This window comes from Neoarius graeffei, chromosome 26 (assembly GCF_027579695.1).
Source record: "Neoarius graeffei isolate fNeoGra1 chromosome 26, fNeoGra1.pri, whole genome shotgun sequence".
NCBI classification, from domain to species: Eukaryota; Metazoa; Chordata; class Actinopteri; order Siluriformes; family Ariidae; genus Neoarius; species Neoarius graeffei.
In genome coordinates, this window is record NC_083594.1 from 28926152 (window position 1) to 28953920 (window position 27769).

The following is a 27769-nucleotide window of genomic DNA, read 5'->3' on the forward strand; positions in this document are numbered from 1 at the left end:
CATACTCTTGAATAGGTCTTCTTCATGATGGCTGCTGTCTCGAGCACACACACGATCATTGCATTGAAACATCATTGCGGGTCACACATTCACGGCCAGCGAACATGCGTGAGCGAATTGCTTCGCGCACTGCATCCTCTCACAATTTCCCCCGGGGAATTGTCCGGTCTAGTGTTATATTTGTTACTCTTCCTACACAAATTTTGATTTCGAGTAACACAATAACCGTACGTCGCACACAGACAAACAATGTATCAAAACGTGCGGCTCGATCGGACTCGCTATGCTATTACTTTTCTCTACAGAATACGATTTTTTCGCGACGTAGTCGCGAAAAAATCGTCCAAAAAAACCCCATTCATTTCTATGGAATTAATTGAAAAAAAAGCACTTTTCCAACGTTTTTCAAACGTCCGCTGCTCTGGCATGCTTTCACCTAGAGACGTGATTCAAACACTACAACGTAGGAAAAATTCTCCTCTGTGGATCTGGCATTCAACTTTTCTGCTAGGTTCTTAGCCGCCATTAGCCGCCCACTTTATTAGGAACACTTCTCTTCGTACATACAAACTACAAACACTCTTCTTAGAGTTTATTTCATTTTTAAAAGGGACAGTGCACAAATTCAACATTATCCTTGTGGTAAGGACTGATGTCTGTCCCAGGTTATAGCAGTACATGCTAATTTCCACCTGTAGTCACTACTCTTGAATAGCTCTTATTCATGACGGCTGCTGTCTCAAGCACACACATAATCATTGCATTGAAACATCATTGCGGGTCACACATTCACGGCCAGCAAACATGCGTGAGCGAATTGCTTCGCGCACTGCATCCTCTCACAATTTCCCCCGGGGAATTGTCCGGTCTAGTGTTATATTTGTTACTCTTCCTACGCAAATTTCGATTTCGATTAACTCAATAACCGTACGTCGCACACAGACAAACAATATATCAAAACGTGCGGCTCGATCGGACTCGCTATGCTATTACTTTTCTCTATAGAATATGCTAACATGCGTGACCGAATTGCTTCGCGCACTGCATCCTCTCACAATTTCCCCCGGGGAATTGTCCGGTCTAGTTAGGATGCAGTGCTGCAGCACAGCAACCTATGGGCTCCCCTAGGGGAGCCCATAGGTTGCAGTGCAAAGCACTGCAACTATTGTTCTTCTACGTATTTCTTCTTCTTCTTCTTCTTCTTCCTCCTACGCAAATTTTGATTTCGAATAACTCAAGAACCGTACGTCGCACACAGACAAACAATATATCAAAACGTGCGGCTCGATCGGACTCGCTATGCTATTACTTTTCTCTATAGAATACGATTTTTTCGCGACGTAGTCGCGAAAAAATCGCCCCAAAAAACCCCATTCATTTCTATGGAATTAATTGAAAAAAAAGCACTTTTTCAATGTTTTTCAAACATCCACTGCTCTGGCATGCTTTCACCTAGAGACATGATTCAAACTCTAAAACGTAGGAAAACTTCTCCTCTGTGGATCTGGCATTCAACTTTTCTGCTAGGTTTTACACTTTCGGATCAGGCCCGGTTCAAACGCCATGTGGTTTCTGGGAGAAAATCCGGCTTTTGAATGGGTGTCTATTGCGTTACACACCAGTGAAGGTCATTATCTTAGAGTGTAGACAGTTTGAAAAAAAAGGTCAAACTTTCTCGCTTAAACTCTGTTTTCAGCCACAAATTTCACTCTACAGACATGATTTTCTCAAAAGTAGTAGGAAAACTTGTCCTGATTCACACAATGTGTCTACCTAAACGATAGGATTTACGGTTTTTGAATGACAAGCCTCAAAGTGAGGAGAGCACAGGTGAGCGGCCTCATTGACTCCCAGTATAAACGTTGCTGAAAAGTCACTCGTTTTTAACTCCCTGTAGCGTCCTCATTTTTAACAATACAAACAAAAAAATACATCATTTTATTCAGGAGACCCTTCTAGCGCTCACTGTGAAAGAATTTTGTGAATAGCTGCTTCCGTTGTCGAGTTATTTGTCATTGTTCGAGGCCTGGTCCATAGCAATTTACAGCAGACACCTGACATAATCTTGTGTGTGTTTCTTAACTCTCCTGTTCAGGCCCATCACCATGCCAATTGGGGCCAGTGACGGGGCAGAGGGAAAAGCTGTCTCAAGCACACACACATCATGCTCAAAATTTCAAACTTAAACTGTTTTCAGCCACAAATTTCACACTACAGACATAATTTTCTCAAAAGTAGTAGTCACACTTGTCCCAAAAAAACCCCATTCATTTCTATGGAATTAATTGAAAAAAAAGCACTTTTTCAACGTTTTTCAAACATCCGCTGCTCTGGCATGCTTTCACCTAGAGACGTGATTCAACCTCTAAAACGTAGGAAAACTTCTCCTCTGTGGATCTGGCATTAAACTTTTCTGCTAGGTTCTACACTTTCGGATCAGTCCCGGCTCAACCGCCATGTGGTTTCTGGGAGAAAATCCGGCTTTTGAATGGGTGTCTATTGCGTTACACACCAGTGAAGGTCATTATCTTAGAGTGTAGACAGTTTGAAAAAAAAGGTCAAACTTTCTCGCTTAAACTCTGTTTTCAGCCACAAATTTCACTCTACAGACATGATTTTCTCAAAAGTAGTAGGAAAACTTGTCCTGATTCACACAATGTGTCTACCTAAACGGTAGGATTTACGGTTTTTGAATGACAAGCCTCAAAGCGAGGAGAGCACAGGTGAGCGGCCTCATTGACTCCCAGTATAAACGTTGCTGAAAAGTCACTCGTTTTTAACTCCCTGTAGCGTCCTCATTTTTAACAATACAAACAAAGAAATACATCATTTTATTCAGGAGACCCTTCTAGCGCTCACTGTGAAAGAATTTTGTGAATAGCTGCTTCCGTTGTCGAGTTATTTGTCATTGTTCGAGGCCTGGTCCTTCATAAAAAAAACAGTAGAAAACTCCAGCCCTTGTGTGTCAGCCTCACCTTAGCCGCCCACTTTATTAGGAACACTTCTGTTCGTACATACAAACTACAAACACTCTTCTTAGAGTTTAGAGTTTATTTTATTTTTAAACCGTGTTTTCAGCCACAAATTTCACTCTACAGACATGATTTTCTCAAAAGTAGTAGGAAAACTTGTCCTGATTCACACAATGTGTCTACCTAAACGATAGGATTTACGGTTTTTGAATGACAAGCCTCAAAGTGAGGAGAGCACAGGTGAGCGGCCTCATTGACTCCCAGTATAAACGTTGCTGAAAAGTCACTCGTTTTTAACTCCCTGTAGCGTCCTCATTTTTAACAATACAAACAAAAAAATACATCATTTTATTCAGGAGACCCTTCTAGCGCTCACTGTGAAAGAATTTTGTGAATAGCTGCTTCCGTTGTCGAGTTATTTGTCATTGTTCGAGGCCTGGTCCTTCATAAAAAAAACAGTAGAAAACTCCAGCCCTTGTGTGTCAGCCTCACCTTAGCCGCCCACTTTATTAGGAACACTTCTGTTCGTACATACAAACTACAAACACTCTTCTTAGAGTTTAGAGTTTATTTTATTTTTAAACCGTGTTTTCAGCCACAAATTTCACTCTACAGACATGATTTTCTCAAAAGTAGTAGGAAAACTTGTCCTGATTCACACAATGTGTCTACCTAAACGATAGGATTTACGGTTTTTGAATGACAAGCCTCAAAGTGAGGAGAGCACAGGTGAGCGGCCTCATTGACTCCCAGTATAAACGTTGCTGAAAAGTCACTCGTTTTTAACTCCCTGTAGCGTCCTCATTTTTAACAATACAAACAAAAAAATACATCATTTTATTCAGGAGACCCTTCTAGCGCTCACTGTGAAAGAATTTTGTGAATAGCTGCTTCCGTTGTCGAGTTATTTGTCATTGTTCGAGGCCTGGTCCTTCATAAAAAAAACAGTAGAAAACTCCAGCCCTTGTGTGTCAGCCTCACCTTAGCCGCCCACTTTATTAGGAACACTTCTGTTCGTACATACAAACTACAAACACTCTTCTTAGAGTTTAGAGTTTATTTTATTTTTAAACCGTGTTTTCAGCCACAAATTTCACTCTACAGACATGATTTTCTCAAAAGTAGTAGGAAAACTTGTCCTGATTCACACAATGTGTCTACCTAAACGATAGGATTTACGGTTTTTGAATGACAAGCCTCAAAGTGAGGAGAGCACAGGTGAGCGGCCTCATTGACTCCCAGTATAAACGTTGCTGAAAAGTCACTCGTTTTTAACTCCCTGTAGCGTCCTCATTTTTAACAATACAAACAAAAAAATACATCATTTTATTCAGGAGACCCTTCTAGCGCTCACTGTGAAAGAATTTTGTGAATAGCTGCTTCCGTTGTCGAGTTATTTGTCATTGTTCGAGGCCTGGTCCTTCATAAAAAAAACAGTAGAAAACTCCAGCCCTTGTGTGTCAGCCTCACCTTAGCCGCCCACTTTATTAGGAACACTTCTGTTCGTACATACAAACTACAAACACTCTTCTTAGAGTTTAGAGTTTATTTTATTTTTAAACCGTGTTTTCAGCCACAAATTTCACTCTACAGACATGATTTTCTCAAAAGTAGTAGGAAAACTTGTCCTGATTCACACAATGTGTCTACCTAAACGGTAGGATTTACGGTTTTTGAATGACAAGCCTCAAAGTGAGGAGAGCACAGGTGAGCGGCCTCATTGACTCCCAGTATAAACGTTGCTGAAAAGTCACTCGTTTTTAACTCCCTGTAGCGTCCTCATTTTTAACAATACAAACAAAAAAATACATCATTTTATTCAGGAGACCCTTCTAGCGCTCACTGTGAAAGAATTTTGTGAATAGCTGCTTCCGTTGTCGAGTTATTTGTCATTGTTCGAGGCCTGGTCCTTCATAAAAAAAACAGTAGAAAACTCCAGCCCTTGTGTCAGCCTCACCTTAGCCGCCCACTTTATTAGGAACACTTCTGTTCGTACATACAAACTACAAACACTCTTCTTAGAGTTTAGAGTTTATTTTATTTTTAAACCGTGTTTTCAGCCACAAATTTCACTCTACAGACATGATTTTCTCAAAAGTAGTAGGAAAACTTGTCCTGATTCACACAATGTGTCTACCTAAACGATAGGATTTACGGTTTTTGAATGACAAGCCTCAAAGTGAGGAGAGCACAGGTGAGCGGCCTCATTGACTCCCAGTATAAACGTTGCTGAAAAGTCACTCGTTTTTAACTCCCTGTAGCGTCCTCATTTTTAACAATACAAACAAAAAAATACATCATTTTATTCAGGAGACCCTTCTAGCGCTCACTGTGAAAGAATTTTGTGAATAGCTGCTTCCGTTGTCGAGTTATTTGTCATTGTTCGAGGCCTGGTCCTTCATAAAAAAAACAGTAGAAAACTCCAGCCCTTGTGTGTCAGCCTCACCTTAGCCGCCCACTTTATTAGGAACACTTCTGTTCGTACATACAAACTACAAACACTCTTCTTAGAGTTTAGAGTTTATTTTATTTTTAAAAGGGACAGTGCACAAATTAAACATTATCCTTGTGTTAAGGACAGATGTCTGTCCCAGGTTATAGCAGTACATGCTAATTTCCGCCTGTAGTCACTTTGGTCATACTCTTGAATAGGTCTTCTTCATGATGGCTGCTGTCTCAAGCACACACACGATCATTGCATTGAAACATCATTGCGGGTCACGCGTTCACGGCCAGCGAACATGCGTGAGCGAATTGCTTCGCGCACTGCATCCTCTCACAATTTCCCCCGGGGAATTGTCCGGTCTAGTTAGGATGCAGTGCTGCAGCACAGCAACCTATGGGCTCCCCTAGGGGAGCCCATAGGTTGCAGTGCAAAGCACTGCAACTATTGTTATTCTACGTGTTTCTTTTTATTATTATTATTTTTATTTTTATTATTCCTACGCAAATTTTGATTTCGAATAACTCAATAACCGTACGTCGCACACAGACAAACAATATATCAAAACGTGCGGCTCGATCGGACTCGCTATGCTATTACTTTTCTCTATAGATTGCGATTTTTTCGCGACGTAGTCGCGAAAAAATCGCCCAAAAAAACCCCATTCATTTCTATGGAATTAATTGAAAAAAAAGCACTTTTTCAACGTTTTTCAAACATCCGCTGCTCTGGCATGCTTTCACCTAGAGACGTGATTCAAACTCTAAAACGTAGGAAAACTTCTCCTCTGTGGATCTGGCATTAAACTTTTCTGCTAGGTTCTACACTTTCGGATCAGTCCCGGCTCAACCGCCATGTGGTTTCTGGGAGAAAATCCGGCTTTTGAATGGGTGTCTATTGCGTTACACACCAGTGAAGGTCATTATCTTAGAGTGTAGACAGTTTGAAAAAAAAGGTCAAACTTTCTCGCTTAAACTCTGTTTTCAGCCACAAATTTCACTCTACAGACATGATTTTCTCAAAAGTAGTAGGAAAACTTGTCCTGATTCACACAATGTGTCTACCTAAACGATAGGATTTACGGTTTTTGAATGACAAGCCTCAAAGTGAGGAGAGCACAGGTGAGCGGCCTCATTGACTCCCAGTATAAACGTTGCTGAAAAGTCACTCGTTTTTAACTCCCTGTAGCGTCCTCATTTTTAACAATACAAACAAAAAAATACATCATTTTATTCAGGAAACCCTTCTAGCGCTCACTGTGAAAGAATTTTGTGAATAGCTGCTTCCGTTGTCGAGTTATTTGTCATTGTTCGAGGCCTGTCCCTTAGCAAAATTCAGCAGACACCTGACAAACTCTTGTGTGTGTTTTTTAACCTGCTCAGGCCCTTTACCATGCCGACTGGCTTCAGTAAGCGAGCACAGAGGGGAGGGGCCGGCTGTCTCAAGCACACACATGAATCATGGCATTGTAGCTTCATAGCAGGTCACACAACCGTACGTCGCACACAGACAAACAATATATCAAAACGTGCGGCTTGATTGGACTCGCTATGCTATTACCTTTCTCTACAGAATACGATTTTTTCGCGACGTAGTCGCGAAAAAATCGTCTCAAAAAACCCCATTCATTTCGATGGAATTAATTGAAAAAAAAGCACTTTTCCAACGTTTTTCAAACATCCGCTGCTCTGGCATGCTTTCACCTAGAGGCATGATTCAAACTCTAAAACGTAGGAAAACTTCTCCTCTGTGGATCTGGCATTCAACTTTTCTGCTAGGTTCTACACTTTCGGATCAGTCCCGGGTCAAACGCCATGTGGTTTCTGGGAAAAAATCCGGCTTTTGAATGGGTGTCTATTGCGTTACACACCAGTGGACCTCGTTAAGGTCAGAGTGGAGAGAGGTTCAAAAAAAAGGTCAAACTTTCTCGCTTAAACTGTGTTTTCATCCACAAATTTCACTCTACAGACATGATTTTCTCAAAAGTAGTAGGAAAACTTGTCCTGATTCACACAATGTGTCTACCTAAACGATAGGATTTACGGTTTTTGAATGACAAGCCTCAAAGTGAGGAGAGCACAGGTGAGCGGCCTCATTGACTCCCAGTATAAACGTTGCTGAAAAGTCACTCGTTTTTAACTCCCTGTAGCGTCCTCATTTTTAACAATACAAACAAAAAAATACATCATTTTATTCAGGAGACCCTTCTAGCGCTCACTGTGAAAGAATTTTGTGAATAGCTGCTTTCGTTGTCGAGTTATTTGTGATTGTTCGAGGCCTGGTCCTTCATAAAAAAACAGTAGAAAACTCCAGCCCTTGTGTGTCTTAGCCTCACCTTAGCCGCCCACTTTATTAGGAACACTTCTGTTCGTACATACAAACTACAAACACTCTTCTTAGAGTTCAGAGTTTATTTTATTTTTAAAAGGGACAGTGCACAAATTAAACATTATCCTTGTGGTAAGGACAGATGTCTGTCCCAGGTTATAGCAGTACATGCTAATTTCCGCCTGTAGTCACTTTGTTCATAATCTTGAATAGTTCTTATTCTGTTCGTACATACAAACTACAAACACTCTTCTTAGAGTTTAGAGTTTATTTTATTTTTAAAAGGGACAGTGCACAAATTAAACATTATCCTTGTGGTAAGGACAGATGTCTGTCCCAGGTTATAGCAGTACTTGCTAATTTCCGCCTGTAGTCACTTTGTTCATAATCTTGAATAGTTCTTATTCATGACGGCTGCTGTCTCAAGCACACACATGATCATTGCACTGAAACATCATTGCGGGTCACACATTCACGGCCAGCAAACATGCGTGAGCGAATTGCTTCGCGCACTGCATCCTCTCACAATTTCCCCCGGGGAATTGTCCGGTCTAGTGTTATATTTGTTACTCTTCCTACACAAATTTCGATTTCGAGTAACTCAATAACCGTACGTCGCACACAGCCAAACAATATATCAAAACGTGCAGCTCGATCGGACTCGCTATGCTATTACTTTTCTCTATAGAATAAGATTTTTTCGCGACGTAGTCGCGAAAAAATCGTCCAAAAAAAACCCATTCATTTCTATGGAATTATTTGAAAAAAAGCACTTTTTCAACGTTTTTCAAACATCCGCTGCTCTGGCATGCTTTCACCTAGAGACGTGATTCAAACTCTAAAACGTAGGAAAACTTCTCCTCTGTGGATCTGGCATTCAACCTCTTCTGCTAGGTTCTACACTTTCGGATCAGTCCCAGTTCAAACACCATGTGGGTTCCGGGAGAAAATCCGGCATTTGAATGGGTGTCTATTGCGTTACACACCAGTGGACCTTGGTAAGTCAGAGTGGAGAGAGGTTGAAAATAAAGCTCAAACTTTCTCGCTTAAATTGTGTTTTTCAGCCAAAAATTTCACTCTACAGACATGATTTTCTCAAAAGTTGTAGTAAAACTTGTCCTGATTCACACAATGTGTCTACCTAAACGATAGGATTTACAGTTTTTGAATGACAAGCCTCAAACTGAGAGGAGGGCAGCCGACAGGCCTCACCTTAGCCGCCCACTTTATTAGGAACACTTCTGTTCGTACATACAAACTACAAACACTCTTCTTAGAGTTTAGAGTTTATTTTATTTTTAAAAGGGACAGTGCACAAATTAAACATTATCCTTGTGGTAAGGACAGATGTCTGTCCCAGGTTATAGCAGTACATGCTAATTTCCGCCTGTAGTCACTTTGTTCATGCTTTTGAATAGCTCTTCTTCATGACGGCTGCTGTCTCAAGCACACACATGATCATTGCATTGAAACATCATTGCGGGTCACACATTCACGGCCAGCAAACATGCGTGACCGAATTGCTTCGCGCACTGCATCCTCTCACAATTTCCCCCGGGGAATTGTCCGGTCTAGTGTTATATTTGTTACTCTTCCTACACAAATTTCGATTTCGATTAACTCAATAACCGTACGTCGCACACAGACAAACAATAAATCAAAACGTGCGGGTCGATCGGACTCGCTATGCTATTACCTTTCTCTACAGATTGCGATTTTTTCGCGACATAGTCGCGAAAAAATCGCCCAAAAAAACCCCATTCATTTCTATGGAATTAATTGAAAAAAAAAGCACTTTTTCAACGTTTCTCAAACGTCCGCTGCTCTGGCATGCTTTCACCTAGAGACGTGATTCAAACTCTAAAACGTAGGAAAACTTCTCCTCTGTGGATCTGGCATTCAACTTTTCTGCTAGGTTCTACACTTTCGGATCAGTCCCGGGTCAAACGCCATGTGGGTTCTGATAGAAAATCCGGCTTTTGAATGGGTGTCTATTGCGTTACACACCAGTGCGCCTCGTTAACTCAGAGTGTAGGCGGCTTCAAAAAAAAGCTCAAAATTTCTCACTTAAACTGTGTTTTCATCCACAAATTTCACTCTACAGACATGATTTTCTCAAAAGTAGTAGGAAAACTTGTCCTGATTCACACAATGTGTCTACCTAAACGATAGGATTTACGGTTTTTGAATGACAAGCGTCAAACTGAGGACAGGGAAGCTGACGGGCTTCATTGACACCCATTATAAACCTGATAGAAAAGTCACTCGTATTTAAATCGCTCTATTGTCGTTATTTTTAAGAGTACAAACAAAAAAATACATCATTTTATTCAGGAGACCCTTCTAGCGCTCACTGTGAAAGAATTTTGTGAATAGCTGCTTCCGTTGTCGAGTTATTTGTCATTGTTCGAGGCCTGGTCCTTCATAAAAAAAACAGTAGAAAACTCCAGCCCTTGTGTGTCAGCCTCACCTTAGCCGCCCACTTTATTAGGAACACTTCTGTTCGTACATACAAACTACAAACACTCTTCTTAGAGTTTAGAGTTTATTTTATTTTTAAAAGGGACAGTGCACAAATTAAACATTATCCTTGTGGTAAGGACAGATGTCTGTCCCAGGTTATAGCAGTACATGCTAATTTCCGCCTGTAGTCACTTTGTTCATACTGCTGAATAGCTCTTCTTCATGACGGCTGCTGTCTCAAGCACACAATCATTGCATTGAAACGTCATTGCGGGTCACGCATTCACGGCCAGCGAACATGCGTGACCGAATTGCTTCGCGCACTGCATCCTCTCACAATTTCCCCCGGGGAATTGTCCGGTCTAGTGTTATATTTGTTACTCTTCCTACACAAATTTTGATTTCGAGTAACACAATAACCGTACGTCGCACACAGACAAACAATGTATCAAAACGTGCGGCTCGATCGGACTCGCTATGCTATTACTTTTCTCTATAGATTGCGATTTTTTCGCGACGTAGTCGCGAAAAAATCGCCCAAAAAAACCCCATTCATTTCTATGGAATTAATTGAAAAAAAAGCACTTTTTCAACGTTTTTCAAACATCCGCTGCTCTGGCATGCTTTCACCTAGAGACGTGATTCAACCTCTAAAACGTAGGAAAACTTCTCCTCTGTGGATCTGGCATTAAACTTTTCTGCTAGGTTCTACACTTTCGGATCAGTCCCGGCTCAACCGCCATGTGGTTTCTGGGAGAAAATCCGGCTTTTGAATGGGTGTCTATTGCGTTACACACCAGTGAAGGTCATTATCTTAGAGTGTAGACAGTTTGAAAAAAAAGGTCAAACTTTCTCGCTTAAACTCTGTTTTCAGCCACAAATTTCACTCTACAGACATGATTTTCTCAAAAGTAGTAGGAAAACTTGTCCTGATTCACACAATGTGTCTACCTAAACGATAGGATTTACGGTTTTTGAATGACAAGCCTCAAAGTGAGGAGAGCACAGGTGAGCGGCCTCATTGACTCCCATTATAAACGTTGCTGAAAAGTCACTCGTTTTTAACTCCCTGTAGCGTCCTCATTTTTAACAATACAGACAAAAAAATTACATCAGTCTATTCAGGAGACCCTTCTAGCGCTCACTGTGAAAGAATTTTGTGAATAGCTGCTTTCGTTGTCGAGTTATTTGTGATTGTTCGAGGCCTACTCTTTGCAAAACACAGTAGACACCTGACATAATCTTGTGTGTGTTTCTTAACTCTCCTGTTCAGGCCCGTCACCATGCCAATTGGGGCCAGTGACGGGGCAGAGGGAAAAGCTGTCTCAAGCACAAACACAAATCATGCTCAAAATTTCAAACTTAAACTGTTTTCAGCCACAAATTTCACACCACAGACATAATTTTCTCAAAAGTAGTAGTCACACTTGTCCCAAAAAAAACCCATTCATTTCTATGGAATTAATTGGAAAAAAAAAAGCACTTTTTCAAACATCCGCTGCTCTGAGAAACTGAGAGGAGGGCAGCCGACAGGCCTCACCTTAGCTGCCCACTTTATTAGGAACACTTCTGTTCGTACATACAAACTACAAACACTCTTAGAGTTTAGAGTTTATTTTATTTTTAAAAGGGACAGTGCACAAATTAAACATTATCCTTGTGGTAAGGACAGATGTCTGTCCCAGGTTATAGCAGTACATGCTAATTTCCGCCTGTAGTCACTTTGGTCATACTGTTGAATAGCTCTTCTTCATGACGGCTGCTGTCTCAAGCACACACATAATCATTGCATTGAAACGTCATTGCGGGTCACACATTCACGGCCAGCGAACATGCGTGACCGAATTGCTTCGCGCACTGCATCCTCTCACAATTTCCCCCGGGGAATTGTCCGGTCTAGTGTTATATTTGTTACTCTTCCTACGCAAATTTCGATTTCGATTAACTCAATAACCGTACGTCGCACACAGACAAACAATATATCAAAACGTGTGGCTTGATCAGACTCGCTATGCTGTTACTTTTCACTACAGAATACGATTTTTTCGCGACATAGTCGCGAAAAAATCATCGAAAAAAACCCCATTCATTTCTATGGAATTAATTGAAAAAAAGCACTTTTTCAGCGTTTTTCAAACGTCCGCTGCTCTGGCATGCTTTCACCTAGAGACGTGAGTCATACTCTAAGACGTAGGAAAACTTCTCCACTGTGGATCTGGCATTCAACTTTTCTGCTAGGTTCTACACTTTTGGATCAGTCCCGGCTCAAACGCCATGTGGGTTCCGGGAGAAAATCCGGCTTTTGAATGGGTGTCTAATGCGTTACACACCAGTGAAGGTCGTTAAGCTTAGAGTGTAGACAGCTTGGAAAAAAAGCTCAAACTTTCTCGCTTAAACTGTGTTTTCATCCACAAATTTCACTCTACAGACATGATTTTCTCAAAAGTAGTAGGAAAACTTGTCCTGATTCACACAATGTGTCTATCTAAACGATAGGATTTACAATTTTTGAATGAGAAGCCTCAAACTGAGAAGAGGGCAGCCGAATGGCCTCATTGACAACCATTATAAACGTGACAGAAACACAGCCTCGGTCGGCATGACACGTCACCTTAGCCGCCCACTTTATTAGGAACACTTCTGTTCGTACATACAAACTACAAACACTCTTCTTAGAGTTTATTTTATTTTTAAAAGGGACAGTGCACAAATTAAACATTATCCTTGTGGTAAGGACAGACGTCTGTCCCAGGTTAAAGCAGTACATGCTAATTTCCGCCTGTAGTCACTTTGTTTATACTGTTGAATAGCTCTTCTTCATGACGGCTGCTGTCTCAAGCACACACATAATCATTGCATTGAAACATCATTTCGGGTCACGCGTTCACGGCCAGCAAACATGCGTGAGCGAATTGCTTCGCGCACTGCATCCTCTCACAATTTCCCCCGGGGAATTGTCCGGTCTAGTGTTATATTTGTTACTCTTCCTACACAAATTTTGATTTCGAATAACACAATAACCGTACGTCGCACACAGACAAACAATGTATCAAAACGTGCGGCTCGATCGGACTCGCTATGCTATTACTTTTCTCTATAGAATACGATTTTTTCGCGACATAGTCGCGAAAAAATCGTCCAAAAAAACCCCATTCATTTCTATGGAATTAATTGAAAAAAAAGCACTTTTTCAATGTTTTTCAAACATCCACTGCTCTGGCATGCTTTCACCTAGAGACATGATTCAAACTCTAAAACGTAGGAAAACTTCTCCTCTGTGGATCTGGCATTCAACTTTTCTGCTAGGTTTTACACTTTCGGATCAGGCCCGGTTCAAACGCCATGTGGTTTCTGGGAGAAAATCCGGCTTTTGAATGGGTGTCTATTGCGTTACACACCAGTGAGGGTCGTTAAGCTTAGAGTGTAGGCGGCTTCAAAAAAAAGGTCAAACTTTCTCGCTTAAACTCTGTTTTCAGCCACAAATTTCACTCTACAGACATGTTTTTCTCAAAAGTAGTAGGAAAACTTGTCCTGATTCACACAATGTGTTTACCTAAACGATAGGATTTACGGTTTTTGAATGACAAGCCTCAAAGTGAGGAGAGCACAGGTGAGCGGCCTCATTGACTCCCAGTATAAACGTTGCTGAAAAGTCACTCGTTTTTAACTCCCTGTAGCGTCCTCATTTTTAACAATACAAACAAAAAAATACATCATTTTATTCAGGAGACCCTTCTAGCGCTCACTGTGAAAGAATTTTGTGAATAGCTGCATCCGTTGTCGAGTTATTTGTCATTGTTCGAGGCCTGGTCCTTCATAAAAAAAACAGTAGAAAACTCCAGCCCTTGTGTGTCAGCCTCACCTTAGCCGCCCACTTTATTAGGAACACTTCTGTTCGTACATACAAACTACAAACACTCTTCTTAGAGTTTAGAGTTTATTTTATTTTTAAAAGGGACAGTGCACAAATTAAACATTATCCTTGTGTTAAGGACAGATGTCTGTCTCAGGTTATAGCAGTACATGCTAATTTCCGCCTGTACTCACTTTGGTCATACTCTTGAATAGGTCTTCTTCATGATGGCTGCTGTCTCGAGCACACACACAATCATTGCATTGAAACATCATTGCGGGTCACACATTCACGGCCAGCGAACATGCGTGAGCGAATTGCTTCGCGCACTGCATCCTCTCACAATTTCCCCCGGGGAATTGTCCGGTCTAGTTAGGATGCAGTGCTGCAGCACAGCAACCTATGGGCTCCCCTAGGGGAGCCCATAGGTTGCAGTGCAAAGCACTGCAACTATTGTTCTTCTACGTGTTTCTTTTTATTATTATTATTTTTATTTTTATTTTTATTATTCCTACGCAAATTTTGATTTCGAATAACTCAATAACCGTACGTCGCACACAGACAAACAATATATCAAAACGTGCGGCTCGATCGGACTCGCTATGCTATTACTTTTCTCTATAGATTGCGATTTTTTCGCGACGTAGTCGCGAAAAAATCGCCCAAAAAAACCCCATTCATTTCTATGGAATTAATTGAAAAAAAAGCACTTTTTCAACGTTTTTCAAACATCCGCTGCTCTGGCATGCTTTCACCTAGAGACGTGATTCAAACTCTAAAACGTAGGAAAACTTCTCCTCTGTGGATCTGGCATTAAACTTTTCTGCTAGGTTCTACACTTTCGGATCAGTCCCGGCTCAACCGCCATGTGGTTTCTGGGAGAAAATCCGGCTTTTGAATGGGTGTCTATTGCGTTACACACCAGTGAAGGTCATTATCTTAGAGTGTAGACAGTTTGAAAAAAAAGGTCAAACTTTCTCGCTTAAACTCTGTTTTCAGCCACAAATTTCACTCTACAGACATGATTTTCTCAAAAGTAGTAGGAAAACTTGTCCTGATTCACACAATGTGTCTACCTAAACGATAGGATTTACGGTTTTTGAATGACAAGCCTCAAAGTGAGGAGAGCACAGGTGAGCGGCCTCATTGACTCCCAGTATAAACGTTGCTGAAAAGTCACTCGTTTTTAACTCCCTGTAGCGTCCTCATTTTTAACAATACAAACAAAAAAATACATCATTTTATTCAGGAAACCCTTCTAGCGCTCACTGTGAAAGAATTTTGTGAATAGCTGCTTCCGTTGTCGAGTTATTTGTCATTGTTCGAGGCCTGTCCCTTAGCAAAATTCAGCAGACACCTGACAAACTCTTGTGTGTGTTTTTTAACCTGCTCAGGCCCTTTACCATGCCGACTGGCTTCAGTAAGCGAGCACAGAGGGGAGGGGCCGGCTGTCTCAAGCACACACATGAATCATGGCATTGTAGCTTCATAGCAGGTCACACAACCGTACGTCGCACACAGACAAACAATATATCAAAACGTGCGGCTTGATTGGACTCGCTATGCTATTACTTTTCTCTACAGAATACGATTTTTTCGCGACGTAGTCGCGAAAAAATCGTCTCAAAAAACCCCATTCATTTCGATGGAATTAATTGAAAAAAAAGCACTTTTCCAACGTTTTTCAAACATCCGCTGCTCTGGCATGCTTTCACCTAGAGGCATGATTCAAACTCTAAAACGTAGGAAAACTTCTCCTCTGTGGATCTGGCATTCAACTTTTCTGCTAGGTTCTACACTTTCGGATCAGTCCCGGGTCAAACGCCATGTGGTTTCTGGGAAAAAATCCGGCTTTTGAATGGGTGTCTATTGCGTTACACACCAGTGGACCTCGTTAAGGTCAGAGTGGAGAGAGGTTCAAAAAAAAGGTCAAACTTTCTCGCTTAAACTGTGTTTTCATCCACAAATTTCACTCTACAGACATGATTTTCTCAAAAGTAGTAGGAAAACTTGTCCTGATTCACACAATGTGTCTACCTAAACGATAGGATTTACGGTTTTTGAATGACAAGCGTCAAACTGAGGACAGGGCAGCTGACAGGCTTCATTGAAACCCATTGTAAACTTGAGAGAAAAGTCACTCGTTTTTAAATCGCTCTAGTGTCGTTATTTTTAAGAGTACAAACAAAAAAATACATAATTTTATTCAGGAGACCCTTCTAGCGCTCACTGTGAAAGAATTTTGTGAATAGCTGCTTCCGTTGTCGAGTTATTTGTCATTGTTCGAGGTCTGGTCCGTAGTAAAACACAGCACAATATTCAAGACCTTGTGTGTCTTAGCTCATTGACACACATTATAAACGTGAGTGAAAAGTCACTCGTTTTTAAATCGGTCTAGTGTCGTTATTTTAAAGAGTACAAACAAAAAAATACATCATTTTATTCAGGAGACCCTTCTAGCGCTCAGTGTGAAAGAATTTTGTGAATAGCTGCTTCCGTTGTCGAGTTATTTGTCATTGTTCGAGGCCTGGTCCTTCATAAAAAAAACAGTAGAAAACTCCAGCCCTTGTGTGTCTTAGCCTCACCTTAGCCGCCCACTTTATTAGGAACACTTCTGTTCGTACGTACAAACTACAAACACTCTTCTTAGAGTTCTCTCTCTCTCTCTCTCTCTCTCTCTCTCAAACAATGCTTAGGTCATGGTATGATGAAATTTTGGCGACGCCAGTCGCCAAAATTTCATAGTCGCCAAAATTTCATCATCCCATCATGCAGATGGATGATACGGTATGTTAAATATTAAGTTATTACTGAAAAACTATTGATTAAAAAAACAAAGACACTGCGAAATGGTCCTATAAACAACTTTACCAATATAAAAGATTACCAGGACTACAAAAATGCAGAAAAATAGGCTTTACTTGTCCAAATGCACCTGTTGGTTCAAAAGTTAAAGTGCAGAGAACCTCACAGCACAACATGAAGTTACCTTAAAATATAATATAAATGCCTCAGCTTTCATGTAAGAAAAAAAAAAACTATTAATACTAGTACTGTTTACAGGCAGTCTCTCCTGAAGACTAAATTAAAAAATAATTATAAACTAATAAAATAAATGGCTCAGGCTTCATAGAAGAAAAAAAAACAATTTGAACAGAACCTCAGTATGATGCTGAAGCTGCCTAAACAATGGAAAATAAAATACCATTTTGGCAAAAATGTTGCCATCCATTAATTTCTTGTATTAAGTAAAAAATAATGTAAAGTGCACACAGTCCACTGTAAACATCACACACTTTCAGTAACAGAATTTAAGCCTACATAAACACTGACTCGCACATGCAGCGTTGCCATTGACATTTTCCAGCCCAAAATATGTTCAAACCCCGCCAAAATGCACTTAAATTCGCCCAAATGGGCAGGATCCCGCTCAATCTGGCAACCCTGCGAACATACTGTGTCTCTTGAACGGCTCCATCATGTAGCCCGCGAATTAATCAGCCATCTGATTTGACAATACACGTTTGAAAACAGATGACGTCTACAGGAGGACTCTGATTGGACAGTTCTGTGCGCGTGTCCGCCCGTCATATAAAAACCCTGAGTTTAAATTTTTTCGCTCCCGTTCTCTCTGAACTCATCACAGGTAGGTGAAAATGTTTAATTTTCATAGTGACTGAGAAAGAATAATAAAGAGCGCGCAGTGCCTGCGGAGTTTTATCAGTAAGCTTTTTTAATTTTTAAATTTCGTAGCATTATGCTCCATTGCATGCTTAATTGTTACAGCAGCGTATGTACAATATAATGCCATCTTTCACAAAAGTGAGATTATTGAAGATAGATATTGTTCTGTCATTATTCCGGAAATGTATTTAATTATTTATGGGCGTGAGTTTATATAAAAGCATAGCTGCGCTAAAAGCTAACGGTGACTGTGCATTTTCTATATGAAAACATTGAGCCAAGCCCAAAGCTAACAGCGCTAATTGTGCTGCTATGAATACATCTTTAACAAAAGTGAGATTATTGAAGGCAGAGATTAATCTCTGGTTATTTTACGGTTGGTTTGTTTCTATCCATGAACGGAGCTAAAACCTAACGGAGCTGAGGCCGAGCGGCTCGAGCCGGCGCCATTTTAAACCGACAAGCAAACAAGCCTCGATCCACATAGAAGACTAGATGCCTCGTCCCCGTTGCCCGTCAACGAAGTCGAATGTCCGCACATGGCGGCCATCTTACCTCAGACAGCTGGCTTACCCATTACATTGTGTTGGTAGCGATATGTACTTTTCAGATGACCGTAACTTCCTCAAATTTCAATTGATATTCAAACGGTTTGGTTTGTTATATATATAAAAAAAACCCACAAACGGAAGTATGTATTTATGATATTAATGATGAATAATCATTTTATGTTTAAAAAAAAATACATGCTGAAATTCCTATGCTGTGAGAAGCCTAACACTGCATACTTATGGATAACTGCGGCCTTAGGACAAATAACCATACAATTTATTTCCAATTTTTAGTGAAAATATGTTTACATGTGATAGGGCCGTAGGGGAAGCTAAAGTTAAATAAACAGCTTACTCACTTCTGAAACTTCAGAAATACTTCATCCACCTCAAAAACCTAATGCACTCACATCATAGCATAATAACAAATATAAACTCACATCATAGCATAATAACAAATGTAAACTCACATTATAGCATAATAACAAATATAAACTCACATCATAGCATAATAACAAATATAAACTCACATCATAGCATAATAACAAATATAAACTCACATCATAGCATAATAACAAATATAAACTCACATCATAGCATAATAACAAATATAAACTCACATCATAGCATAATAACAAATGTAAACTCACATCATAGCATAATAACAAATGTAAACTCACATCATAGCATAATAACAAATGTAAACTCACATCATAGCATAATAACAAATGTAAACTCACATCATAGCATAATAACAAATGCACTGCCCGAGTAAGTAATAGTATAAAACAGTGACAGCGACTCACGGTAGTTTGTGACAAAAAAAGCATTTAATTAATCACGTGGTTATACTTCCAAGGATAAAAATATATCTTTACATTTACAAAAAGAACATTCAAAGCTGATTATCATGTCAGTCAATATATGTTAGCACAGAAGATTGAAATTTCATTTGACTAGGCTCCAATGCGCAGTTAAAATAAAACTAAACATACTGATATAAACATCTACAATTAAAACACACACATCATCTTGTCATCAAAGTCAGTACTTTGATTTCCTGTAAATCATAATGTGAGTGCTGGGCTGTGCTTGCGTAAGTCTTCATACCCCTTGAAAATTTTTATACTGTATATTTGGCTAATGCCCTTTAAACAGTACACTCAAAAAAATAAAACATTGGATTTACTTAACCGAGTTATGGCAACCGGTCCCACAAAACTGTGTTAATTTAGATGTATTGAATACAGTTATGTTGAGTTATTCAACACATAACTGTATTCAATACATCTAAATTAACACAGTTTCATGGGACCGGTTGCCATAACTCGGTTAAGTAAATCCAATGTTTTATTTTTTTTGCGGTAAACAATGGTTTACCGCAAATTCTGTGGAAAAGCTTGTCTGTGGTAAGATGGCCGCCCTGTGCAGACGTCCTGGAATACGCGGCGAGGCATCTAGTCTTCTATGTATATCTATGCCTCGAGCTGTCGCCATTTTAAACCGACAAGCCTCGAGCCGTCGCCATTTTAGGAAAAGTCATAAAATTAAGTTACAAAAAAAACTTAACTCTGCTGTTAAACAGTTTCGGGTCATTTTTGACCCGAAGACATTAGGAGGGCTAAACAAAAGTCAGGTTATTGAAGATAAACTCACAGATTTCACAACATACCAAAGGCAAGGAATGACAGATGCGCAAATTTCAAACTGTGCTGTCTAAAACCACCTCTTCCAGCAAGACAGAAGTGTTGACTTGGAGGAAGAAATCTGACCAGGCTACACAACCGGACATAGAAGAGATATGGGTGAAGAACTTATCCGACAGGGTACTCACCCAACCAGAGAAAGATGTTCTATCCAAGGGACTTAACTTTGCAGTTTCACTAGTGTTATATTTGTTACTCTTCCTACACAAATTTTGATTTCGAGTAACACAATAATCGTACGTCGCACACAGACAAACAATATATCAAAACGTGCGGCTCGATCGGACTCGCTATGCTATTACTTTTCTCTATAGAATACGATTTTTTCGCGAAGTAGTCGCAAAAAAATCGTCCAAAAAAACCCCATTCATTTCTATGGAATTAATTGAAAAAAAAGCACTTTTTCAACGTTTTTCAAACGTCCGCTGCTCTGGCATGCTTTCACCTAGAGACGTGATTCAAACACTAAAACGTAGGAAAACTTCTCCTCTGTGGATCTGGCATTCAACTTTTCTGCTAGGTTCTTAGCCGCCCACTTTATTAGGAACACTTCTGTTCGTACATACAAACTACAAACACTCTTCTTAGAGTTTATTTTATTTTTAAAAGGGACAGTGCACAAATTCAACATTATCCTTGTGGTAAGGACAGATGTCTGTCCCAGGTTATAGCAGTACATGCTAATTTCCACCTGTAGTCACTACTCTTGAATAGCTCTTATTCATGACGGCTGCTGACTCAAGCACACACATAATCATTGCATTGAAACATCATTGCGGGTCACACATTCACGGCCAGCAAACATGCGTGACCGAATTGCTTCGCGCACTGCATCCTCTCACAATTTCCCCCGGGGAATTGTCCGGTCTAGTGTTATATTTGTTACTCTTCCTCCACAAATTTTGATTTCGAGTAACACAATAACCGTACGTCGCACACAGACAAACAATGTATCAAAACGTGCGGCTCGATCGGACTCGCTATGCTATTACTTTTCTCTACAGATTACGATTTTTTCGCGACGTAGTCGCGAAAAAATCGTCCAAAAAAACCCCATTCATTTCTATGGAATTAATTGGATAAAAAGCACTTTTTCAACGTTTTTCAAACGTCTGCTGCTCTGGCATGCTTTAACCTAGAGACGTGATTCAAACTCTAAAACGTAGGAAAACTTCTCCTCTGTGGATCTGGCATTCAACTTTTCTGCTGGGTTCTACACTTTCGGATCAGTCCCGGTTCAAACTCCATGTGGGTTCCGGGAGAAAATCCGGCTTTTGAATGGGTGTCTATTGCGTTACACACCAGTGGAGCTCGTTTAGTTAGTGTAGACAGCTTGAAAATAAGGTCAAACTTTCTCGCTTAAACTGTGTTTTTTGCCACAAATTTCACTCTACGGACATGATTTTCTCAAAAGTAGTAGTAAAACTTGTCCTGATTCACACAATGTGTCTACCTAAACGATAGGATTTACACTTTTTGAATGACAAGCCTCAAACTGAGAGGAGGGCAGCCGAGAGGCCTCACCTTAGCCGCCCACTTTATTAGGAACACTTCTGTTCGTACATACAACCTACAAACACTCTTCTTAGAGTTTATTTTATTTTTAAAAGGGACAGTGCACAAATTAAACATTATCCTTGTGGTAAGGACAAATGTCTGTCCCAGGTTATAGCAGTACATGCTAATTTCCGCCTGTAGTCACTTTGTTCATAATCTTGAATAGTTCTTATTCATGACGGCTGCTGTCTCAAGCACACACATGATCATAGCACTGAAACATCATTGCGGGTCACACATTCACGGCCAGCAAACATGCGTGACCGAATTGCTTCGCGCACTGCATCCTCTCACAATTTCCCCCGGGGAATTGTCCAGTCTAGTTAGGATGCAGTGCTGCAGCACAGCAACCTATGGGCTCCCCTAGGGGAGCCCATAGGTTGCAGTGCAAAGCACTGCAACTATTGTTCTTCTACGTGTTTCTTCTTATTAGGATGCAGTGCTGCAGCACAGCAACCTATGGGCTCCCCTAGGGGAGCCCATAGGTTGCAGTGCAAAGCACTGCAACTATTGTTCTTCTACGTATTTCTTCTTCTTATTAGGATGCAGTGCTGCAGCACAGCAACCTATGGGCTCCCCTAGGGGAGCCCATAGGTTGCAGTGCAAAGCACTGCAACTATTGTTCTTCTACGTATTTCTTCTTCTTATTAGGATGCAGTGCTGCAGCACAGCAACCTATGGGCTCCCCTAGGGGAGCCCATAGGTTGCAGTGCAAAGCACTGCAACTATTGTTCTTCTACGTATTTCTTCTTCTTCTTCTTCTTCTTTTTTTTTATTATTATTATTCCTACGCAAATTTTGATTTCGAATACCTCAATAACCGTACGTCGCACACAGACAAACAATACATCAAAACGTGCGGCTCGATCGGACTCGCTATGCTATTACTTTTCTCTATAGATTGCGATTTTTTCGCGACGTAGTCGCGAAAAAATCGCCCAAAAAAACCCCATTCATTTCTATGGAATTAATTGAAAAAAAAGCACTTTTTCAACGTTTTTCAAACATCCGCTGCTCTGGCATGCTTTCACCTAGAGACATGATTCAAACTCTAAAACGTAGGAAAACTTCTCCTCTGTGGATCTGGCATTCAACTTTTCTGCTAGGTTTTACACTTTCGGATCAGGCCCGGTTCAAACGCCATGTGGTTTCTGGGAGAAAATCCGGCTTTTGAATGGGTGTCTATTGCGTTACACACCAGTGCGCCTCGTTAACTCAGAGTGTAGGCGGCTTCAAAAAAAAGCTCAAAATTTCTCACTTAAACTGTGTTTTCATCCACAAATTTCACTCTACAGACATGATTTTCTCAAAAGTAGTAGGAAAACTTGTCCTGATTCACACAATGTGTCTACCTAAACGGTAGGATTTACGGTTTTTGAATGACAAGCCTCAAAGTGAGGAGAGCACAGGTGAGCGGCCTCATTGACTCCCAGTATAAGCGTTGCTGAAAAGTCACTCGTTTTTAACTCCCTGTAGCGTCCTCATTTTTAACAATACAAACAAAAAAATACATCATTTTATTCAGGAGACCCTTCTAGCGCTCACTGTGAAAGAATTTTGTGAATAGCTGCTTCCGTTGTCGAGTTATTTGTCATTGTTCGAGGCCTGGTCCATAGCAATTTACAGCAGACACCTGACATAATCTTGTGTGTGTTTCTTAACTCTCCTGTTCAGGCCCATCACCATGCCAATTGGGGCCAGTGACGGGGCAGAGGGAAAAGCTGTCTCAAGAACACACACATCATGCTCAAAATTTCAAACTTAAACTGTTTTCAGCCACAAATTTCACACTACAGACATAATTTTCTCAAAAGTAGTAGTCACACTTGTCCCAAAAAAACCCCATTCATTTCTATGGAATTAATTGAAAAAAAAGCACTTTTTCAACGTTTTTCAAACATCCGCTGCTCTGGCATGCTTTCACCTAGAGACGTGATTCAACCTCTAAAACGTAGGAAAACTTCTCCTCTGTGGATCTGGCATTAAACTTTTCTGCTAGGTTCTACACTTTCGGATCAGTCCCGGCTCAACCGCCATGTGGTTTCTGGGAGAAAATCCGGCTTTTGAATGGGTGTCTATTGCGTTACACACTAGTGAAGGTCATTATCTTAGAGTGTAGACAGTTTGAAAAAAAAGGTCAAACTTTCTCGCTTAAACTCTGTTTTCAGCCACAAATTTCACTCTACAGACATGATTTTCTCAAAAGTAGTAGGAAAACTTGTCCTGATTCACACAATGTGTCTACCTAAACGGTAGGATTTACGGTTTTTGAATGACAAGCCTCAAAGCGAGGAGAGCACAGGTGAGCGGCCTCATTGACTCCCAGTATAAACGTTGCTGAAAAGTCACTCGTTTTTAACTCCCTGTAGCGTCCTCATTTTTAACAATACAAACAAAAAAATACATCATTTTATTCAGGAGACCCTTCTAGCGCTCACTGTGAAAGAATTTTGTGAATAGCTGCTTCCGTTGTCGAGTTATTTGTCATTGTTCGAGGCCTGGTCCTTCATAAAAAAAACAGTAGAAAACTCCAGCCCTTGTGTGTCAGCCTCACCTTAGCCGCCCACTTTATTAGGAACACTTCTGTTCGTACATACAAACTACAAACACTCTTCTTAGAGTTTAGAGTTTATTTTATTTTTAAAAGGGACAGTGCACAAATTAAACATTATCCTTGTGTTAAGGACAGATGTCTGTCCCAGGTTATAGCAGTACATGCTAATTTCCGCCTGTAGTCACTTTGGTCATACTCTTGAATAGGTCTTCTTCATGATGGCTGCTGTCTCGAGCACACACACGATCATTGCATTGAAACATCATTGCGGGTCACGCGTTCACGGCCAGCGAACATGCGTGAGCGAATTGCTTCGCGCACTGCATCCTCTCACAATTTCCCCCGGGGAATTGTCCGGTCTAGTTAGGATGCAGTGCTGCAGCACAGCAACCTATGGGCTCCCCTAGGGGAGCCCATAGGTTGCAGTGCAAAGCACTGCAACTATTGTTCTTCTACGTGTTTCTTTTTATTATTATTATTTTTATTTTTATTTTTATTATTCCTACGCAAATTTTGATTTCGAATAACTCAATAACCGTACGTCGCACACAGACAAACAATATATCAAAACGTGCGGCTCGATCGGACTCGCTATGCTATTACTTTTCTCTATAGATTGCGATTTTTTCGCGACGTAGTCGCGAAAAAATCGCCCAAAAAAACCCCATTCATTTCTATGGAATTAATTGAAAAAAAAGCACTTTTTCAACGTTTTTCAAACATCCGCTGCTCTGGCATGCTTTCACCTAGAGACGTGATTCAAACTCTAAAACGTAGGAAAACTTCTCCTCTGTGGATCTGGCATTAAACTTTTCTGCTAGGTTCTACACTTTCGGATCAGTCCCGGCTCAACCGCCATGTGGTTTCTGGGAGAAAATCCGGCTTTTGAATGGGTGTCTATTGCGTTACACACCAGTGAAGGTCATTATCTTAGAGTGTAGACAGTTTGAAAAAAAAGGTCAAACTTTCTCGCTTAAACTCTGTTTTCAGCCACAAATTTCACTCTACAGACATGATTTTCTCAAAAGTAGTAGGAAAACTTGTCCTGATTCACACAATGTGTCTACCTAAACGATAGGATTTACGGTTTTTGAATGACAAGCCTCAAAGTGAGGAGAGCACAGGTGAGCGGCCTCATTGACTCCCAGTATAAACGTTGCTGAAAAGTCACTCGTTTTTAACTCCCTGTAGCGTCCTCATTTTTAACAATACAAACAAAAAAATACATCATTTTATTCAGGAGACCCTTCTAGCGCTCACTGTGAAAGAATTTTGTGAATAGCTGCTTCCGTTGTCGAGTTATTTGTCATTGTTCGAGGTCTGGTCTGTAGTAAAACACAGCCCAAAATTCAAGACCTTGTGTGTTTTAGCTCATTGACATGCATTATAAACGGGATAGAAAAGTCACTCGTTTTTAAATCGCTCTAGTGTCGTTATTTTTAAGAGTACAAACAAAAAAATACATCATTTTATTCAGGAGACCCTTCTAGCGCTCAGTGTGAAAGAATTTTGTGAATAGCTGCTTCCGTTGTCGAGTTATTTGTCATTGTTCGAGGTCTGGTCCGTAGTAAAACACAGCACAATATTCAAGACCTTGTGTGTCTTAGGTCATTGACACACATTATAAACATGAGTGAAAAGTCACTCGTTTTTAAATCGCTCTAGTGTCGTTATTTTAAAGAGTACAAACAAAAAAATACATCATTTTATTCAGGAGACCCTTCTAGCGCTCAGTGTGAAAGAATTTTGTGAATAGCTGCTTCCGTTGTCGAGTTATTTGTCATTGTTCGAGGTCTGGTCCGTAGTAAAACACAGCACAATATTCAAGACCTTGTGTTTCTTAGCTCATTGACTCACATTATAAACGTGAGTGAAAAGTCACTCGTATTTAAATCGCTCTAGTGTCGTTATTTTTAAGAGTACAAACAAAAAATTACATCATTTTATTCAGGAGACCTTTCTAGCGCTCACTGTGAAAGAATTTTGTGAATAGCTGCTTCCGTTGTCGAGTTATTTGTCATTGTTCGAGGCCTGGTCCTTCATAAAAAAAACAGTAGAAAACTCCAGCCCTTGTGTGTCAGCCTCACCTTAGCCGCCCACTTTATTAGGAACACTTCTGTTCGTACATACAAACTACAAACACTCTTCTTAGAGTTTAGAGTTTATTTTATTTTTAAAAGTGACAGTGCACAAATTAAACATTATCCTTGTGTTAAGGACAGATGTCTGTCCCAGGTTATAGCAGTACATGCTAATTTCCGCCTGTAGTCACTTTGGTCATACTCTTGAATAGGTCTTCTTCATGATGGCTGCTGTCTCGAGCACACACACGATCATTGCATTGAAACATCATTGCGGGTCACACGTTCACGGCCAGCAAACATGCGTGAGCGAATTGCTTCGCGCACTGCATCCTCTCACAATTTCCCCCGGGGAATTGTCCGGTCTAGTGTTATATTTGTTACTCTTCCTACACAAATTTTGATTTCGAGTAACACAATAACCGTACGTCGCACACAGACAAACAATGTATCAAAACGTGCGGCTCGATCGGACTCGCTATGCTATTACTTTTCTCTACAGATTACGATTTTTTCGCGACGTAGTCGCGAAAAAATCGTCCAAAAAAACCCCATTCATTTCTATGGAATTAATTTGAAAAAAAAACACTTTTTCAACGTTTTTCAAACATCCGCTGCTCTGGCATGCTTTCACCTAGAGACGTGATTCAAACTCTAAAACATAGGAAAACTTCTCCTCTGTGGATCTGGCATTCAACTTTTCTGCTAGGTTCTACACTTTCGGATCAGTCCCGGGTCAAACGCCATGTGGGTTCTGGGAGAAAATCCGGCTTTTGAATGGGTGTCTATTGCGTTACACACCAGTGGACCTCGTTAAGCTCAGAGTGGAGAGTGGTTAAAAAAAAAGGTCAAACTTTCTCGCTAAAACTCTGTTTTCAGCCACAAATTTCACTCTACAGACATGATTTTCTCAAAAGTAGTAGGAAAACTTGTCCTGATTCACACAATGTGTCTACCTAAACGATAGGATTTACGGTTTTTGAATGACAAGCGTCAAACTGAGGACAGGGCAGCTGACAGGCTTCATTGAAACCCATTGTAAACGTGAGAGAAAAGTCACTCGTATTTAAATCGCTCTAGTGTCGTTATTTTTAAGAGTACAAACAAAAAAAATACATCATTTTATTCAGGAGCCCCTTCTAGCGCTCACTGTGAAAGAATTTTGTGAATAGCTGCTTCCGTTGTCGAGTTATTTGTCATTGTTCGAGGCCTGGTCCTTCATAAAAAAACAGTAGGAAACTCCAGCCCTTGTGTGTCTTAGCCTCACCTTAGCCGCCCACTTTATTAGGAACACTTCTGTTCGTACATACAACCTACAAACACACTTCTTAGAGTTTAGAGTTTATTTTATTTTTAAAAGGGACAGTGCACAAATTAAACATTATCCTTGTGGTAAGGACAGATGTCTGTCCCAGGTTATAGCAGTACATGCTAATTTCCGCCTGTAGTCACTTTGTTCATACTCTTGAAAAGCTCTTCTTCATGACGGCTGCTGTCTCGAGCACACACACGATCATTGCATTGAAACATCATTGAGGGTCACACATTCACGGCCAGCAAACATGCGTGACCGAATT